This window comes from Balaenoptera physalus, assembly GCF_965194825.1.
Source record: "Balaenoptera physalus genome assembly, chromosome: 6".
NCBI lineage: Eukaryota > Metazoa > Chordata > Mammalia > Artiodactyla > Balaenopteridae > Balaenoptera > Balaenoptera physalus.
The window spans coordinates 22,106,271-22,126,781 of record NC_138885.1 but is presented as its reverse complement, the minus strand read 5'-3'; the positions used below and the strand labels follow the sequence as shown (position 1 = coordinate 22,126,781).

General features: G+C 45.3%; 1 long non-coding RNA gene across 1 annotated transcript in view; it reads right to left on the bottom strand.

The window, feature by feature from the left end:
* Window positions 1–7,518, bottom strand: part of LOC309663032 — a 37,698-nt gene extending 30,180 nt beyond the window's left edge. The window contains exon 1 of the long non-coding RNA XR_014265080.1: window positions 7,231–7,518. This is a non-coding gene — a long non-coding RNA (uncharacterized lncRNA). The remainder of the gene's footprint in view (window positions 1–7,230) is intronic.
* Between the last annotated feature and the right edge of the window lie 12,993 nt (window positions 7,519–20,511).

Below are 20,511 nucleotides of genomic sequence, written 5' to 3'. Positions count from 1 at the left end.
AGACATACATAGAAGTTAAAAAAAATGAGAAGACAGAACAATCAACCAGGAAGGTGAATTTACTGAGAAACAGTCATTCGTTCTCCCTCCTCCTTTTCTTTTCCTCCTTTTCCAGGTCTCTTTCGGTTCCGATCAAGAGAAGTCTTGAGAGTTCTGAGAATATTTCTTTGAGGGCTTCAAATCACCATACCTACATCCTCTGCCACAACTACACACACGGGAACAAAAATAAACCTCTGCTATCTACTCATGTAGGAGGGATTCGTGCAAAATAAACTCCTACATGGAGACCAACAGGTGAGTTTTCTACCTGTTCTTTCTAATGTCCTTCCATTATAGTAAATCCCACACATTATGAGGCAGAAGTGGTTATGTGAGCTTTTCCTTGAAGTCAAAAAACTTGCATTCATTTCAAGTACCTGGTGATCATAGGGTACAGCCAGGGAACGTGCCATCCCCCATGGGGGAAGGGGCGGTGAATGGGCTCCCACAACCATGCACCTCCTGATGTACAGATTCTGGAGAAAGAAAGGGCGGTCACACCGCAGTCAGCCTGTCAGGCTGTCGGGCCACTGGGCAACCCAACCAGCCTGGAAGTGCCCCATCAGTTGCTGAAAGCAAAACTCTGTCCCCCTTGTGAAGCCAGGCAATTTGGGTCAGAGAGTCAGAGGAGACCGGTAATCAACTCCTCCTCTCTGCTCACCTCCTTGGGGTTACAGCAACCCCATCTCCAAACCCAAATCTGACCCTGCAGTGCCAAACTGGGAGTGGCAGGTGGGCTCTGCCGGTGCGTCAGCGCCCTCTGGAGGTTGTCTGCTCTAAAGCCAACTCTCAGCCCTTCCTCCTCCTCCTTCCCTAGTCCTGGGGGCTGTCTTGCCTCCTGCAGCTGCTGACATGATCTCATTCTTCTTTTTTCTCCAATTACAATGAAGTGTCCTACAGATGCTTGGAATGTCTTGAAGAAGGAAGATCTTTTAGTCATTACACCTTAACCGTGAGAAGTTGGTTTCAAGAATGAACTTGAAATACTGTATTTTTGTCATGATGATTCAAGGGAAGACAGCTCAAGTTTTCTAAATCATAAGAAAAACCAAGGTAAATATGATATACTGAGCCAGAGATGAAAAAGCAGCTTTTTTTTTTTTAAAAGGTCGCTTAAAGAAGTCAATCTACCATTGCTTAAACAACACACGTGGTAAGCTGCTCTTTTTTTTTGAATCTTCTTTTTTTTTTTAATTTTTAAAATTAATTAATTAATTAATTAATTTATGGCTGCATTGGGTCTTCATTTCTGTGCGAGGGCTTTCTCTAGTTGCAGCAAGTGGGGGCCACTCTTCATCGCGGTGCGCGGGCCTCTCATTATCGCGGCCTCTCTTGTTGCGGAGCACAGGCTCCAGACGTGCAGGTTCAGTAATTGCGGCTCACAGGCCTAGTTGCTCCACGGCATGTGGGGTCCTCCCAGACCAGGGCTCGAACCCATGTCCCCTGCATTGGCAGGCAGATTCTCAACCACTGTGCCACCAGAGAAGCCCCGAAAAAGCATTTTTTGGCACCCCCTCCTCATGTCATATGACTGGGATTTAAATCAATCAGCTGCCACTGGTTTTTCAATCACACGACCCAACTTTAAATCAATCAGCTGCTTTCCTGTAACTCACGTGACTTGGCTTTGAATAGTAAGAAATGCAGAGGTATAAAAATGATGTTCTCAACAATAAATGGAAAAACAACATTTTAGAAGGTTTTTTTTCTTTTCGAATGGACAATTCATTGCCTACAGAATAAAGGATTCTCTTCTGGATTCCTTGAACTGTAAACACATACAGTGTCTCCGTTGGCTTGATTCACTTAGTTTTTTTTCGTTGTTGTTGTTAACATCCTTATTGGAGTATAATTGCTTTACCTGGTTGTGTTAGCTTCTGCTGTATAACAAAGTGAATCAGCTATTCGTATAAATATGTCCCCATATCCCCACCCTATTGCGTCTCCCTCCCACCCTCCCTATCCCACCCCTCTAGGTGGTCACAAAACACCGAGCTGATCTCCCTGTGCTATATGCAGCTACTTCTCCCTAGCTATCTATTTTACATTTGGTACTGTATATATGTCCATGCCACTCTCTCACTTCATCCCAGCTTACTCTTCCCCCTCCCTGTGTCCTCAAGTCCGTTCTCTACATCTGCGTCTTTATTCGTCTGCAGCGACTCCTGCTAGGGACGGATACTTCCTTTTATGCTCAGGGAAATCCCCTAGTTTGGATATGATTTGAGTTTGATCCTGTGAAACCATCAGAACTTCCCACCAGAGATAAATGAGGAGATTCTGGCCTTTATTAGTATGCACGATGAACACGGGTGTCCTGGCTGTACTTGCCAACCCTCCTATTTTACCCACCTATTTTTATCCACCTTCCTCCCTGTGAGTACCTTTGACCAACCCTGAGTTCAGACTCCTGACCTATTACAGTGACTTTGTCAGCCTTTCTTTAAAAATGGACAGGTAATAAAACGAATTTAACCTAGAAGCAGCAGCTCAGTAAGGGAAATAAAATCATCAGAAGTTATCTAATCCATGCCACAGCCATCCAGGGCTCTGTCTTATCTGCTGGGTCATAAGAATGGGACCTTCCTAAACTTGAAGGGCATCCAATCAAATAAGTAAAGGTGTTGCCCACCTCTGGCTCTTAGAGGGATTGCTAGGCAGTCTACCCAGTGTATAGTAACTGCAAAACACTGTCATGGTTTTGAAACACCTGTGTAACAGGAAAGCTTTTTGGGGTGCATGGGGACGGTTTCTTTTTGACATCAAGCAAAAAATAAATCACCAAGCTCTTTGAGCACAGGGGTTCTTAAGAGGGCAGTAGAAGGAAGGAATGGGCAGAAGAGACGATCTCCAGTGAAGTGAAGGCCGTTTTTCCAAAAGAGTAGGATTTAGTCTCAGTTTAAGGAGAACACTTTTAAATAGCTGGGCCAGCTCCAAACTGCAGTTTAGGGAACGAGTGCTTCAAAAGAACAGTGCTTTAAAAGTCCTGGCAAGGCAGCAAGAGGATGAAGAGTTGGTTTTGCGTAGTTTTGAACACAGGAGTAAAGAAGCAGAGGCATCTCTGACTAAAAGGCCCTGAGATCCTATGGCATCAATGGGTCAGTTGCGGGGGGCAGGGGGTGTGGGGGGCGATATTTCTCTCTCAAAGTCTCCCAGGGCAGCCACCCCTCCCGACCCCACCCCCACACTCCCTTCACCCTTCCTCCCTCCACTGTTGGGTCCCCAGGGACAGCACTTTTCAAGCTGGAGCCCTCAGGCACCATCTCTGCAGTCTGGATTCTTCCTGGAGCCTGGCAAGTTCTGGGACAGGAAGGCGGGTCTGCAAGGCCGCTGCGGTGCAGTCGGACCTGGAGGCCTGGAGGGGAACTGGAGCCCTGAAGCCCACCCACGTCCTTGAAGCCGAGGGAGGAACACATCCTCCCAACAGTACTTCTCAGGGGTCAGCGTGCTCCCCACCCGACGGTGATCTATACTCACTTGAGGCAGCAAGGACTGCCTCTAACTGGCCCCCTCGATTCCGCCTTAAGGGTCCTCGCACATGTGTGATAGCGCAGGCCCCGGATCTCTTTAGTCAGCTGAGGCCAGTGCTGCCGGCATCCCTCCAGTCCCATCCCCCAGCCCCTCCCTCTGGGACTGTATCTAATAGAAGAAAGAGCACAGAGGAATTGGCTGAATCAAGGGACCTGGGAGCCTGGGGATGAGTTTGAAGACCGAGAACCTAAGGCGCAATTACATATTATTGGAAACTCTTGTGGGGTGTGTGGGGGGGGGGGGGAGGTTAGGAGGCTGAGAGGCTGAGTCGACCTGCTGAGTCCAGCCCCAGGACACCACACAGCCCCGTCCCCCTTTCCCTGCCATCAGACAAGCGGTGCCGCAACTCCAGCCGGGACTCTGCACTTCCCCCTCCCTGATTCTCCAGAAGAGCAGGTGGCCCCCCTCTGAGGGCAGGGGCAAGACAACGGACCAAGTCCCCGTGGACTAAGGCGCCGCTGGAAGCTCTTCCTGAACAGCAGTGCTGGCTTGGAGCGAACCCGTGCACCGCCAAAGCTGGTCTCGTCCTGCAGCTGAGGGACGCAGGCTTTAAGCCAGCTGCCTTGGCTTTAAATCAATCAGCCCCCCCTTTAAGTCAGGTGACCCGACTTTAAATCACTGTGTGCCCCTCAAGCCTGCCACTTCAAAAGTTGGGAACTTCACTTTGATCCCAGCACCTCACACAGCTGAATGCACACTGTAGTCACCCCCAAGCCTGGCTTAGAGGCAGGATATAAGGTAAGGGGATGGGCTGCACACATGGTGAGGAGGGTGCACTTCATGTACCAGAAGGGTCCAGGTACTCTGGGTACAGCAAGCAGTGCACGATACAGCAGCTCCCTGGCAAAGCTGGTGATGCACAGGGGGAGCAGGCACACCCAGGCACGCAGAGGTTCCAGGCCGGGAGCTGGGGCACAGCCAGCCGGGAGGGTGTGGAAGCCGAGGATCTGAGCCTTCTTGAGAAAGGCAGACACAGAGGATGGATGAGAAACAAAGACCAGGTGAAACATGGATTTGAAAAACACACCCTGCTCTTGAAATTGGGGTGGGGGCACCCCAGATTTGAGTCCTCTTACTCCCCAGGTGCTAGTTCTTTGGCATTTGCCAAATTATTTATAAAATGTGACTGATAATATCTAACCCATAGAATATTGCATTTATAGTGGTTTTGCGAGTTTATGTTTCTATAGTGGAATAATCTTTTCTACAAGAAAAATGTATACTATCTGAAATAAATTAAAACCCCTCTTTAAAAAGTACTATATCGGACTTCCCTGGTGGCGCAGTGGTTAAGAATCTGCCTGCCAAGGCAGGGGACATGGGTTCGAGCCCTGGTCAGGGAAGATCCCACATGCTGCGGAGAAGCTAAACCCATGCGCCACAACTACTGAGCCTGCATGCCACCTACTGATGCCCGCGCGCCTAGAGCCGGTGCTCCACAACAAGCGCAGCAAGAGAAACCACCGCAATGAGAAGCCCGCGCACCGCAACAAAGAGTAGCCCCCGCTTGCCGCAACTAGAGAAAGCCTGCGCATAGCAACGAAGACCCAACGCAGCCAAAAATAAATACATTAATTAATTAATTAATTATTTTAAAAAAGTACTATATCCTTCTGTACAACTTCTCTGGGAAGAACAGAGAGATGGCGTGGGAGAGTGAGAAAGACCAATATTTAGGGCACATCTCTCATGCAGGTGCTCTGCTGGCTCAGATAGATTTATCCCCACTTTACAAAGGAGGAAGTAAGCTCAGAAAGGTTTAGTAATTTTCCCAAAGTCAAACAGCTATTGAGTGGCAGAACCAAGATCTGAACCAAGTCTGTTACCTTCAAAGCCTAAGTCCTCATCACAACAAAACTCAATTAATATTTACATTTATCGAATTACATTGCAACCTGGGGAGTTCTTGGCACAATCCTGAATAAGAGTGAGAAAGAAAGAAATAGCATTGTTCCTACAGTCAACCAAAATTTTTGGAGCAGCTGCTAGATGCCTGGCCCTTTTTGGGGTTCAGCAGTGATCAAGACAGGAAGAGTCCTGCTCTCATGAAGCATGTAGTGGGGAGGAGAGACGGGTGCAACTTGGGTGAGGGATTTCACCTTGCTGGGCCTCTGTTGTGTCATCTGGAAAATGGGATGGGTGTTCCTCATTTTCTGGGATTGTCCAGCCCTCACATTCTCTGATTCCATAAGAAGCATTTGTTTTCCTGTTTCTTTAAAATTCAATCAGGCCATGAGCTGTGATGAATGTTGTTAGCTGCTCCCCAAATCACCCTTCTATTCCCACCCTTTTCCTGTGATCAGGTCTTCCCGAAACATGACTCACAATCAATCAAGTCACAGAACCTAAGGGGCACCCAGCAGAAAAATTCCAACCCTGGCTTCTCAGGAGCTCTGCGGTCTACCTGGCCAGGTAAACTTAACTCACTTGGCACAAGGTGGCCATCCCTGGTTTCACATCAACATGATCTCAGGCACAAGCCTCCTTGTTTTTCCATTTTGTCTTTAAGTTACTTGTTGAAACAATGGCACAAATATGACAGATATAAAATCAGGCATCTTCTGCCCCCAGTGCCTACTAATAAATGATTTTCTGCCACTTAAACGATAAAGATAGAACGTTTCAACATTCTGCTGCCCTTATTATTTGTCATTTTTGTTGATATTTCTATTGAATACATCTTTCAATATTTTAACAATGGAACATTTATTTAGGTTGTTCCAGACCCAGCCTTCAGTGGTAAAGGTTTTGTTGTTATATTTCTATTATGTTTCCTTTAAAAGTCATTATCCTATTTAAATGGATTGAGTCAATTCTATAGGCATTTATCTTATGATATTAATGAAATTAATACATAGAGGGCAGAAGTACAAGTTGATTGGACTTGAGAACCTCTATTAGCACAGTTAAGTATAAATAGTATCTATATGTAAACCAAAGTACATGCCGAGTGAGATTCTCCGACTTTTTTTCACTGTCTGCCCCTCAAGCCTGTGAGAAATGGAATATTTCTTGCCATATCAGTAAACAAAGGAAGTCACAGTCATCAGCACTTGCAGCCCTCCAATGTGAGCCGGCGGGCCCTGAGGCACTCAGGATATGCAAATACGGAATGCAGGCCCCAGAGAGCTGAGGTGCATATCAAAGGAAGGATTTCAGTGAGCCCAGGCAAAGAAAAGCGCCGCATTCCTCACCTTGGGAGAGCTGGTTTTCCTTAGTTAACAATCATCTTTGGATGTTCCCCGTTACCTGCGCCAGTCCCCTGCCCTGTCCCCTCCCCCCGGTACTTTAGCTCAGGGAGGAAGGAGCGCAGAGAGACTCGGCTGAACAAGGGGCCTGCGAGCCTGGGGATGCATTTTCAGCCGCTTTCCCCGCAGTCGGGAGGAGGGGCGCTGACGCTGCAGCCGGACCCTGCGCCTCCCTTGCCCCATTTCCCCTCAGGACGCTCAGGCCGACCCCCTCGCCACGCCCACCAGGCCTCGCGAGCCAGGCCAAGGCCAGGCGCGAGAGGAGGGACCGGAGTTCCCCGGGACCAGACGCTGGGGGCCGCTCTTTCTGCACAGCAGCGGCGGGTGGCAGCGAACCCCTGCCCCTCAGAAGCTGGTCTTGTGCCGCCGCCCGGGCACCGGACCAGGCAGAGGGTCGGCGCCCACTTACCCGGCCCGCCGTCCCCGCGACTGTCACGGCTTCGGCCGCCGGGGCACCTCCAGAGCCCGCAGCCTCAGTGAGGCCGCCCTCCCCTCGGGCTCCGGGGCAGTTCCGTGAAGGCGGAGGGAAGAGACCCCGCCCGAGCCGGGAGTTCCAGCTCTGAGGAAACGCGGGCTCTGTTCAGCGCGCAGTGGGTGGGACCGCTCTGCCCCGAGGCCTTCCGGGAGGGAGCGGGGCGGCGGGGGAGGGAGCCGCCAGGAGCGCAGGGCCCCGTCGGGGGTCCTGGAGGGGCGGCCCGGCCTGGGGGTCCCGCCCACTGTGGCCGCAGCCCATGGCTTTTTCCTGGAATCCTACACAAAAAAGTTAGAAAGATACACAGTCTATAGTAAATATTCACAAGTGATTGTTGCTGCTGTGCTTACTATTCTATTAAAGGTGTGAAATCCATAAAACACTTTAAGTTCAAAATTAAATATGAATTTTTACCTTTCTAATTATGTCTCTGCTATTCACAATTGTGGTTAATGAATCAGAGACTGTGACATCACTAGTTAAAAATGAGCTTGTTAAAAAAATAGAACTCAGGCCCACCGGACCTACTGAATCACAATCTGCACTTTTACGATCTCCCCAGTGTACTTGTGTACCCATGAATAGTTGAAAGGTACATTCTTACCTCGACATGTCTTTTCTGTCTGAGAAATACACACATTTTATCCAGTTTGATATAAATAAAACACTTAAAAATGCATATGCTTGTGTTGAAACCATCATTTTATCATTTCTTTTCCAGAAAAGTATAGTCTCTATACTGGTTTTGTGGATCACATGCCATACTCTTTTCTTGTAGTTAGAAATAAGGTAGAGAAAGTTACTTTGTAAAAAACAAACAAACAAACAAACTATATATATATATATATATATATATATATATTAGTGGATAATTGAAGACACTCTTCTAAGTTAAAACCAGTTCTCTTAGCTTGCTGTTTTCTTCTTGGGTCACATTATGAACTCTTCCCGTGGCCACATGGTATGTGTCCTTTTAATTTCAGGGACTGCTGACATTCCAGGATGTGGCCATAGATTTCTGTCAAGAGGAGTGAGAATGCCTGGAGCAAGATCAATGGGAATTGTACAGGGATGTGATGTTAGAGAAGTATAGGAACCTGCTCTCCTTGGGTGAGGATACCTTCCTTCCAGAATTCCTTATCCAACCACAGGGTTTGGAGTCCTTCATTTGTAGAATGTCTCCTGGAATCTTCTGCTTCCTACAATAGGGTTTCAGATTGCAACGTTTCAGGAAAGATTGGGAGTTTGTGGGTATAATTTTTCTTATTCTTTTAAAATTGCAGCCTCCCTTTTAATATACTTTGTAACTGCTTGGGATGTGTCTATATGAACTGTGTACTATATGCTTCTGTTATAGTCCTTGCAATATTTTATTGTCTTATTTTCTGTAACAATTTTCCATGGATTCTTTGGGCTTAAGGTATATTAAAAGGGAGACTGCAATTCTGGGACTTCCCTGGTGATGCAGTGGTTAAGAATTCGCCTGCCAATGCAGGGGACCCGGTTCGATCCACGATCCAGGAAGATCTCACGTGCCACGGAGCAACTAAGCCAGTGGGCCACAACTACTGAGCCTGCGTGCCACAAGTACTGAAGCCGGTGTGCCCTGAGCCCGTGCGCCATTTATTTTTTGGAGAATAAAACCGCCTCTGAGTGATTAAAATTTAGACCAGCTAGTCAAAATGCTTTATCACCTGTTCTTCAAAAACACTGAACAGCAGAACAAGTTTTACTAGGGATAACAGTGTAATTGTATTCTAGAGTTCATATCGGCAATATGGTTTATGACCTTGTTGCTGGATCACGACATTTCAATGGTATAACTGCTATTAATTGTCTGTTTGTTCAACGATTAAAGTCTCACATGATCTGAGTTCAGACTGGAGTCATCCTGGTTGGTTTCTGTCTATTGCAGGTTTCTTCCATGAAAGGACAAGAGCAATACGGCTTACTTTACAAAATGTCTTCAAACTAAATGATGATATAATCTACATTCAATTAATTTATACATACCCTACTGTAGAACAGGGTTTGTTACGGTGGCAGAGCCCGGTAATTATGTAAAACTGAAACCTTTATCTGCACTGGTTCAAGTCCTCTTCCTAAGAATATGCTTATAATCAACATTCTTTGACAAATTACCCAATTTAATTCACCATAGCATTCCTCATATTAACTAAATGGAAAATCCTAGGCTATATACAAATCCAGAAAGGGCCAAAAGTCATCAGCCCCCATGGATTATTACAACCCATTGCTGAGGCATTCAAATTACTTATTAAAGAACCACTATGTCCATCAACATCATCAATTTATCTATTATTGCCCCAGTGCTAGCCTTAACCCTGGCTCTCACAACATGAATTCCTCTTCCCATATCTTATCCACTAATTAATATAAATGTAGGCATATTATTTATATTAGCCATATCACACCTAGCCATTTATTCCATCCTCAGATCTGGATGAGCTTCACATTCAAAATATTCACTCACTGGAGCTCTAGGGACAGTAGCACAGACAATCTCATATGAAGTAATGTAGCAGTTATTCTATTCTCAGTCTTACTGATAAATGGATCATTTACACTTTCAACAGTAATTATTACACAAGAACACCTATGACTGATTTTCTCCTGACCCCTACCCAGAATTTGATTATCTCCGCAGTAGCAGAAGTCCAACGAAGCCCCACTTGATTTAACAGAAGTAGAATCAAAACCTGTATATGTCTTCAATGTAGAAAATGTAGCAGGCCCATTCACCCCGTCCTTCCTAGAGAATATGTCAATTTCCCTATAATAAACATTTCCACAACAATCTATTTTTAGGAGCATTCGACAATCACTAGGTGCTAGAATTATATACTGCCCAAGTCATCATTAAAACACATCTACCAATCTCCTTTCTATGAATTTGAGCATCCCACCCACAATTTTGATATGATCAATGTATACATGTCTTATAAAAAGTTTTTCTACTACTATCATTAGCCCTATGTATATGAGAGTTTTCACTACCAGTCATCATACCAGCCAACCCACCACAAACTTAAGAAATATGTCTGACAAAAGAGTTACTTTGATAGAGTAAATCATAGAGGTTTCAATGCTCTTATTCCTGGAATTGAATTCTTCCTAAGAATTTTACATTCTCCATGCTACCTACCGCATTACACCACATGCTATATAGTAAAGTTCTCTAAGTAAGCTTCAGGCCCATACCCCCGAAATATTTTTGTATATCCTTCCTGTGCTAATAAACTCTCATTGTTTTTACCATCATTCTGCTGACCATTATCTCAGGAAATATAATTGTATAACAAGCTCACACTGGTTAATGGTATCCCCATTCTAATAAAAAACATGAACCCATAAGCTACAGAGTCATCCAACAAATATTTCCTAAAACAATCCACCACATCAATACTACTTATAATGGCTATTATCATTAATCTAATATACTCTGGTCAAAGAACACAATGAATAACAAACATCTTTAATCCAGCAGCAACCAGTGGCCTCATGACAATCGATCGCCCTTGTCACAAAAGTAGAACTTTCCCCATTTCACTTCTGAGTGCCTGAAGTCACACAAGGCATTCCATGAACAGCAGACCTGATGTTATTAACATGACAGAATTGCACCCCTATCAGTTTTATACCACATGTCACCATCCATCAACCTAAATATACTATTAATCATAGTGATATTATAAAACATAGCTGGAGGCTGAGGCAGACTTAGCCATACTCACCTGGAAAAAATTACACCCTCCTCATCAATTGCCCATATAGGATGAATAACAGCTATTATAATGTATATTCAGATTATAACAATCCTAAACATACTAATTTATATCATAACAACACTATCTTCTTCTTATTTATGCCCAGATCATGTACTACAAGAGTATCATTATCACACACATGAGATAAAACACCTCCCATCACAATCATTTTCCTCACCATTATAGTATCATTAGGACATCGCCCATCACTATCAGGCTTTCTACCCAAATGACTAATTATCCAAGAGATAACAAAAACGACAACATCATTCTACCAACACTAATAGCCATCACAGCAGTCCTCAGCATATATTTCTACTTGCAGCTAACATACTCCACATCACTAACTATATTCCCTTCATTAAACAACACAAACACAAAACAATTTGAACATACAAAGAAATAACCTTCCTATCATTACCAATCATAATACCCACACGATTACTACACATAACACCCATTCTATCGGTGCTGGACTAGGAATTTAGGTTAGTTCAGACCAAGAGCTTTCAAAACCCTAAACAAGTAAAATTTACTTAATTTCTAAAAATAAGGATTGCAAGATTTTATCCTACATCAATTGAATCTAAAGCAAACATTGTAATTAATCCAAATCTTTACGAGATTTATGAGTTTTAACTCCAGGAAACTTTAGTTAACAGGCAAATCCTCTAGTCAACTGGCTTCAGTCTACTTCTCCTTCATCTGAGAAAGAAAAAAAGAAAAAAAAAGACAGGAAAATCACTGGCAGAATTGAAGCTGCTTCTCTGAAGTTACAATTCAATTTGTTGATTCACCACAGGGTTTGCCAGAAAGAGGGCTCAATCTCTGTCTTTAGATTTACAGTCTAAAGCTAACTCAGTCGTTTTACCTCTGTTCATACACTGCTGATTATTTTCAACAAATCACAAAGATATTGGCATTTTATATTTACTATTTGGTGCTTGAGCTGGAGTAGCAGGCAGCACCTTAATTATATTAATCCAGGCTGAGCTATGTTAACCTGGAGCGCTACTTGGAGATGCCCAAATCTGTAAGGTAGTCATAACAGTCCCTGCACTTGTAATAATTTTCTTTAAAGTTGTACCCGTTATGATTGCAGGCTTTGAAAACTGACTTGGGCCACTAATAACTCGGACACCTGAGGTAGCATTTCCCCAAATAAATCATCTAAACTTTTGTCTACTTCCCCCATCATTCTTACTCCTACTCATATCACCAATAGTAGAAGCTGGTTCTGTTACAAGTGGAACTGTATATTCAGCTCTAGCCTGCAATCTGGCCCACGCAGGAGCCTCTGTCGACCTAACCATTTTCTCCTTACATTTAGCAGGTGTCTGTTCAATTCTTGGTATTATTACTTTTATTAGTATAGTCTTTAATACAAAACCAGCAGTCACATCCCAATACCAAACACCATTATTTGTTTAATCTTCCCCAACTATAGCCATACTACTATAATTACCAATCTCAGTCCGAGCAGCCAGAATTTCCATACTGTTAAGAGATAGAAATCTAAACACTACTTTCTTTGACCCTGCAGGAGGAGACCGAATCCTATACCAACGACTATTTTGATTCTTTGGTCACCATGAAGTCTGTATTCAGGGCCTACCAGGGTTTGTTATAAACTCACATATCATTACATACTATTTAGGACAAAAAGTGCCTTTCAGCTATCTGGGAATAGTATGAGTCATGTCCACTGGCTTTTTAGGAGTTCTCTTGTGGGCCCATCATATGTTTACCATAGGGATAGCTGTGGACTCAGGAGCATACTTTGCATCAGCTACCGTAATTACTTCTATCCCTACAGGAGTAAAAGTATCTAGCTGATTAGCAACTCTTTCTTTAATTTTTCTTTTTCTTTTCTTTTTTTTTTTGGCTGCGTTGGGTCTTGGTTGCTGCACGTGGGCTTTCTCTGGTTGCGGTGAGCGGCAGCTACTCTTCGTTGCGGTGCGCGGCCTTTTCATTGCAGTGGCTTCTCTTGTTGCAGAGCACGGCCTCTAGGCGCATGGGCTTCAGGAGTTGTGGCTTGCGGGCTCTAGAGGGCAAGCTCAGTAGCTGTGGCGCACGGGGTTTTTGCTCCGCGGCATGTGGAATCTTCCCAGACGAGGGTTCGAACCCGTGTCTCCTGCATTGGCAGGCAAATTCTTAACCACTGCGTCACCAGGGAAGTCCCTGGTTAGCAACTCTTCACGGAGGTAATATTATATGACCTCCCAATATATTATGAGTTTTAGGCTTTAGTTTTTCTTTTTACAGTAGATGGTTTGACAGGAATCATCTTAGCCAACTCATCCCCGGACATTGTCCTCCAGGATACATACTATGTAGTAGCACACTTCCATGACTTAATGTCCATGGGAGCTGTCTTCACTATTATAGGAGGCTTCCTACACTGATTCCCACTATTCTCAGGTTATACAGTTAACTCAGCATGAGCAAAAATTCACTTCACAAGTATATTTGTAGTAGTAAATATGACTTCCTGCAGCACTTTCCTGGCCTCTCAAGGATGTCACTACGTTAGTCTGAGTACCCTGAGGCACACACAACATGAAATATTTTGTCTTTAGGCTCATTCATCTCAGTAGCAGCAGTAATGCTAATAATCTTCATACTTTGAAAAGCATTTGCGTCTAAACAAGAAGTCTTAGCAGTGGAAATTGCTACTCCTAACCTAGAATGGTTACACGGATGTCCTCCACCATATCCTATGTTTCAAGATCCTACCTATGTAAATGTAAAATAAGGAAGGACTCAAGTCCCTTTCAACCAGTTTCAAGCCAACACCATAACAATTATGTCTTTCTCAATAAATGAGATAAAAGTAAAAAGTGATGTAGCTTTGTCAAAGTTAAATCATAGGCTAAAATCCTGTATATCACTAAGGCATATCAATTTCATCTAGGCTCTCAAGATACAACATCACCGATTATGGAAGAACTTTTACATTTTCTTCATCACACATTAATAGTGATTTTTAAAATAAGTTCTCTAGTCCTCTATATCATTTCACTAATATTGACATCTAAACTCATATGCATACAATAGATGCACAGGTAGAGAAAATGTGAACAATTTACTAGCTATTATTGTAATCTTAATTGCCCTATCATCATTGTGAATCCTTTACATGATACATGAAATCAATAACTCTTCCCAAACCATAAAAAACTATGGGTCAGTAATGATACTGAAGCTACAAATACACAGATTATGAAGATTTAAATGTTGACTCCTCTGTAATCCCCACATCAGAGCTAAAACCAGGAGAATAATGACTAATAGAAGTCAACACCGAGTAGTTAGGGACAGTCATTGAATATTAGTTTCATCTGAAATTGTTGTACACTCCGGAGTTTTTCCTTCTCAGGCCTAAAAAGAGCTGCTATCCCAGGACGCCTAAATTAAAGAATCCTAATACCAACAGGACCAGGCCTATGTTGTGGACAAGAGAGCTCGTTTTCCTGAGTTCAAAGACAGGACAGAGGGATATGGCTGAGATATGGGGTGAATCTGGAGCCCATGGGGATGCACTCTCCAAGCTCCAGTATAGGAATGGGGCCTCTAGGGTCCCAGGCCACCCACCACGCCCTCTCGAGCAGGATCTGGGCAACATTCCCTGTCAGTGATGAGGCAGCCCTAGCACTTGTCACGTCCTGATGTTGTGTCCTATGTGGACCCCATGCTCTTGGGACCACACCCCACACTCTGCAGGTCCATGCTACAGGGTCCTTCATGCCTCAGGAGTAGAGACCACACAGCAAGCAGTTCCCTCCGCAACCAGCAGGAGGAGGGGAGGAGAGCAGGGGCACTAGGGGACTCTCACTCAGACAACAACACTCCAGCGGTGCCAGCGGGGACAGTGATGATGCAGATGAGGCACAGACCAAGAGATGGGACCAGAGGACCCAAAAGGCAGCTGGTCAGGTCCTGGCTCACCTGCACCCCGGACACCTTTGTCCCGCATACACCCCCTTCCTCATACACCCTCTCCTTAAATGCAGATTCTTCAGATGCAAACAGGCAGAGCTTCAGACTGAAAGTCAGCTCTTCCAAAATGACCCGTCAGCAAACACTGCAGGATTCCACTCCAGTGGGTGCCCTGGAGTCGACAACTCAGGGACTGAAGTGGATATCGGTGCCAGGGGCAGTGGGAAGGAATGGGGAGTGAGACTTTCATGGTTGTGGAATTTTGGTTTTGCAAGATGAAAAGTTCTAGGGATGGTGGTGATGGCTCTACGAGAAAGTGAATCTATCTCATGCCTCAGAAACGTGCACTTAAAATGGTGATGATGGTAAAGGGTATGTGACGTGTGTTTTATTTCACTTAAAATAAATTCTTAAAATAATGTCTTGTTAATTGAGATTCCATTTCGACTCCCCTTCATCACAAATGTCGGAGGCCCAGACACAGTCCCCTACCTTAGGGGCCATCACGGTACCCTCACAGAGCACATGGGAGACCATTCTTGGGGGGGCTAGTCTGTGCTCACCTGACCTCTGTCCAGGGGGACCCAAGCAGTGGTAACCCCCATAGATTAGACATATGATACGCTATGATATTAATATGATACCACCAAGTGTTGTCACTTACCAGAACACAGAGCAGCAACCCAATCAAACATGCCTGACCTCATGTGAATGTGACAAGATTAAGAGAAGAAAAGGAACCACAGGTTAATCGGGGCAACACCCTTAATGCAGAGGTTGGAAATCTCAAAGGGAACAGGACACACTGCAGGCAAAGAATACATATGGGGTCTCCCCATCCATGTGATCCTGACCCATGCAGGTATGGTGAGACCCACACAGTCCCCGCACCCTATACCTGGGGCCACACATCCACACTCACCAGGGTGACCCCACCTCCCCAGACCCTGCATCTAAAGTCACACGTTCTCTCTCAACAGGTGACCCCTCCTACCTAGACCCCTCCACCTGGGTCACATGTCCACAGTCCCAGGGTGACCTCACCTCCCCAGACCCTGCACCTGGGGTCACACGTCCCCTTGGTCAGGACACCATGGCTCTGCTGGTTGCTCCCCTAATGTGGAAACAAGCTGGGTTCCTGGGACCTCCTGGGATGGAAAAATGTGTAAGGTAGGTCTCCTCTCCCCACACTTGTCCCAGAGAAGTCCTCCTCTTTTCACTTTGGTTCTGTGTGATTTTAACTGTTTTTAAAGTTTTCATGCTAGAGTTGAACACACTACGTTGGTTCTGGCAGGCTCAGTCCTTTCTTGTCTCACTTACATGTTGAGAAAACTCACAGGACAGCAGGCCTGAAAGCCGAGGGGCAGCTCTGGACTCTGCTGAGTAGGGACGGTAGACTGGAAGGAGAGTTCCGAAGCAGCCTCAGCTGTCACCCATCGGCCTTTTGCCCGATCTGCGTGCCCTGCAATCAATTCACCAGGTAAACCTGCCTCCCTACTCACCATTCACATGCTGGTAAATTGGAATTATTGCCAAGTAGCCCTCCTGAGGATTCTCCATGAGCCCCAGGGAAGGTGAACCTTGCAGGGATTAAGACTAAGGCCCCGACCATAGCACTGACCCTTGGGAGGACCAGGTCACCACACTCAGAAGAGAGGCTGTTACGTAGACAAGCCCACCTCAGCTCCAGACCCCAGACATCTAAGCACTGACATTCAGATGCAGGCACAGAGCTTCCCAGTACTGAGGCCAGGCCGGGTCCCTACCCAGGTCCCCATAGTCCTAGCGTACACAGAACATGGTCAGGTCTAAATCTTCTTATTATAGACAACACATGGTCAGCTCTAAACATAATCAGTAGACAGGACATGCAGAGGTCTAAATCTACCATGTAGACACAACTTGATCATGTTTAAACTAGCTTAGGGCTGATCTCATAGGAGGTACAGATCACACACATGGGTCTCTCATCTTTGGACACCCACATCAGGAAACTGAACAAAATCTTTGTCATTAAACATTTCAACAGGCAAAACAGAAATGTTCCCAATTTCTCTGGCCACCTGATGGTCAGGATCCACGGGCGAGCCACGAACTTCTTAGAGTGCAGCCCAGTCTGCTGCCAGGACAGACAAGAAGTGGCCTGATTCCAGCCTCCCAGGCTTCCAGAAGGAGGCGGCCACACTGGAAGCCCAGGCAGGAGAGTCCTGCATGGTCCGGGCCGGGAGATCCGGTCTGTCCATTCGGCTGGCCGATTCCGGGCGGGGCGCTCAGGGCCGCTGAGGGCCCTGCACTCAGGTCCTGCTTCCCTGCAGCATGTGCGTGTGCGTGTGCGTGTGCGTGTGTGTGTGTGTGTGTGTAGAGGGGGCGGTGGCTGACGGCTCCCATGGCTCCCGTCCCGGGCACCGCGCTGTCTTCGAGGGGAGGCACGGGGAGAGGTAGGGGCACAGAAGCCGTTGGAGAGGAGAACCCACCGCGGAACTCCTTGCACACTGGCTCGCCCCACCCGGAGACCCGCCTGCCCATCGTGGGCCGCATGTCACCCCCCAGCCCCCCAACCCCGAGGGCAGGGCGCCTGCTCTTTCAACAGCACAGGGTCTCACATGAAGGAGACCCAGTGGGGACTGTCACCCCCCCACTCCTGTTGCTGTGTTTGGGGAGAATGAACCCCCTTGACTGGGCGATGGGACCCTGTGAGGAAAGAGGTGGCGGCCCCATCCAAGTCGGGGCCTGGCTGAGAGATGGGAACACAGGAGCCAAGTGCAGGGCCTGGAGGCCAGGCCAACAGGAGGGGCACCCCCAGCCTTGGCCGGGCTCTCCAACTGTGACATTGTTGCTTTAGGGGACCTGGGACAGGTGACTGAATGTAATGGGGGTCTAAACTGGACCCTGAATGGGGCTTAAAGAAGGTGTGAAGGATGTTACTGAGACAGTGACAGTCATTGGAAGACAGACTCTGTGTCAGGACATCCTGCTCCATCCATTTAAATCCCTGAGATCTGTGACCTTTACGTGGCTACGCAGGATTGTTAGAGCAGGTGCGTGTGGACATATGTGGGGCACAATTCAGTCTGCAACCAACTTGCAAGTGGTTCCAGCAAACACACAGGTGTGCGCACAGGCAGGCACAGCACACACACAAACATATGCACGTGCACAGCACCAATATATTCACACACTAGCATATGAACACACATGAACGCATATGCCCATGCACACACTAACATGTGCAAGTGCACATACCTATGCACATGCACATGCATAGCACACACACAGGGAATAAAGTGAATCCGTAAAGCATTAATTCCTGAACACAAGTGAAGCTGACATGTATTTTCCCCTTTTCTTAGCCTTGATGTTTTTCACAATAAAAAGTTTAAGAAAAAAGTTAATGGCAAATGACTTTTGATTCATAGAACTTTCTGACGTTATTCCACAAATATTATGACAGGAGAAATGAATGTAGATATTACATGTGTCCCACTAATGTATGAATGGAGAAGAAAAACACGGTCCATCAATACAAGGGAATGTTATTCAGCCTAAAAGGGAAGGCAATTCTGACACAGGCTGCAGCAGGGATGAACCTTGAGGGCATTATGCTCAGTGATGTAAGCTAGACACAAAAAAACAAACAGTGCTTGATCCACTCATACAAGGCTCCTAGAGCAGTCGGAAACATAGAGACAGAAAGTAGAATGTTGAGTGCCAGGGGCTGAGGGAGGGACAATTGGGAGTGAGTGTTTAATGGGGACTGTTTCAATTTTGCAAGATGAAAAAGTTCTGGAGGAGGATGGTGGTCAGGTTTGCACAACAGTGCGAATTACTTCTTCACCCTGAAATGTGCACTTAAAAGTAGTTAAGATAGTAAATTTTATGTTATGTGTATTTGACCACAATTTTTAAAACTTTTTAAAAAACAACAGGAAATAGTCCATGAATACCACAAGATGCACAACTTCACTAACAACAGAGGGATTAAAGCCATAAGAAAAATACTGTGCATACACCTACCAGAACGGCAGACATGAAAGACATAGTATCAAATATCAGCAGGATGTGGAGCAATGGAAAGCCTGGTACGCAGCGGGGGGATGCAACCACTTCTGAAGCAATCGGGCCTCAGATAGCGAAGTCCGTGCACAGAGACCCACAGTGCTCCTCCCAGTTGAACACAAACCCACCAGCCCTGCACCAGGACACACGGACATGGACTCTGCAGCCACAGGAGCCAAACCTGACAGAACCTGAAGGCCATCACAAGCGGATGCAGAAATGAACCATGCACGCTCCTATGAAGGAATATTCCACAGCAATGGAGTACATTTTGTTTAAAGGTAGTAAAACTATAAAAATTATTTTTTAAGAAAACTATATTCACAAGAAGAAAGAATCTATAATTCTGGCACCTAGGGATTGTCGAATGCTCCTAAAAATAGATTGCTGTGGAAATGTTTATTATAGGGAAATTGACATATTCTCTAGGAAGGACGGGGTGAATGGGCCTGCTACATTTTCTACATTGAAGACATATACAGGTTTTGATTCTACTTCTGTTAAATCAAGTGGGGCTTCGTTGGACTTCTGCTACTGCGGAGATAATCAAATTCTGGGTAGGGGTCAGGAGAAAATCAGTCATAGGTGTTCTTGTGTAATAATTACTGTTGAAAGTGTAAATGATCCATTTATCAGTAAGACTGAGAAGAGAATAACTGCTACATTACTTCATATGAGATTGTCTGTGCTACTGTCCCTAGAGCTCCAGTGAGTGAATATTTTGAATGTGAAGCTCATCCAGATCTGAGGATGGAATAAATGGCTAGGTGTGATATGGCTAATATAAATAATATGCCTACATTTATATTAATTAGTGGATAAGATATGGGAAGAGGAATTCATGTTGTGAGAGCCAGGGTTAAGGCTAGCACTGGGGCAATAATAGATAAATTGATGATGTTGATGGACATAGTGGTTCTTTAATAAGTAATTTGAATGCCTCAGCAATGGGTTGTAATAATCCATGGGGGCTGATGACTTTTGGCCCTTTCTGGATTTGTATATAGCCTAGGATTTTCCATTTGGTTAATATGAGGAATGCTATGGTGAATTAAATTGGGTAATTTGTCAAAGAATGTTGATTATAAGCATATTCTTAGGAAGAGGACTTGAACCAGTGCAGATAAAGGTTTCAGTTTTACATAATTACCGGGCTCTGCCACCGTAACAAACCCTGTTCTACAGTAGGGTATGTATAAATTAATTGAATGTAGATTATATCATCATTTAGTTTGAAGACATTTTGTAAAGTAAGCCGTATTGCTCTTGTCCTTTCATACTGGAAGAAACCTGCAATAGACAGAAACCAACCAGGATGACTCCAGTCTGAACTCAGATCATGTGAGACTTTAATCGTTGAACAAACAGACAATTAATAGCAGTTATACCATTGAAATGTCGTGATCCAGCAACAAGGTCATAAACCATATTGCCG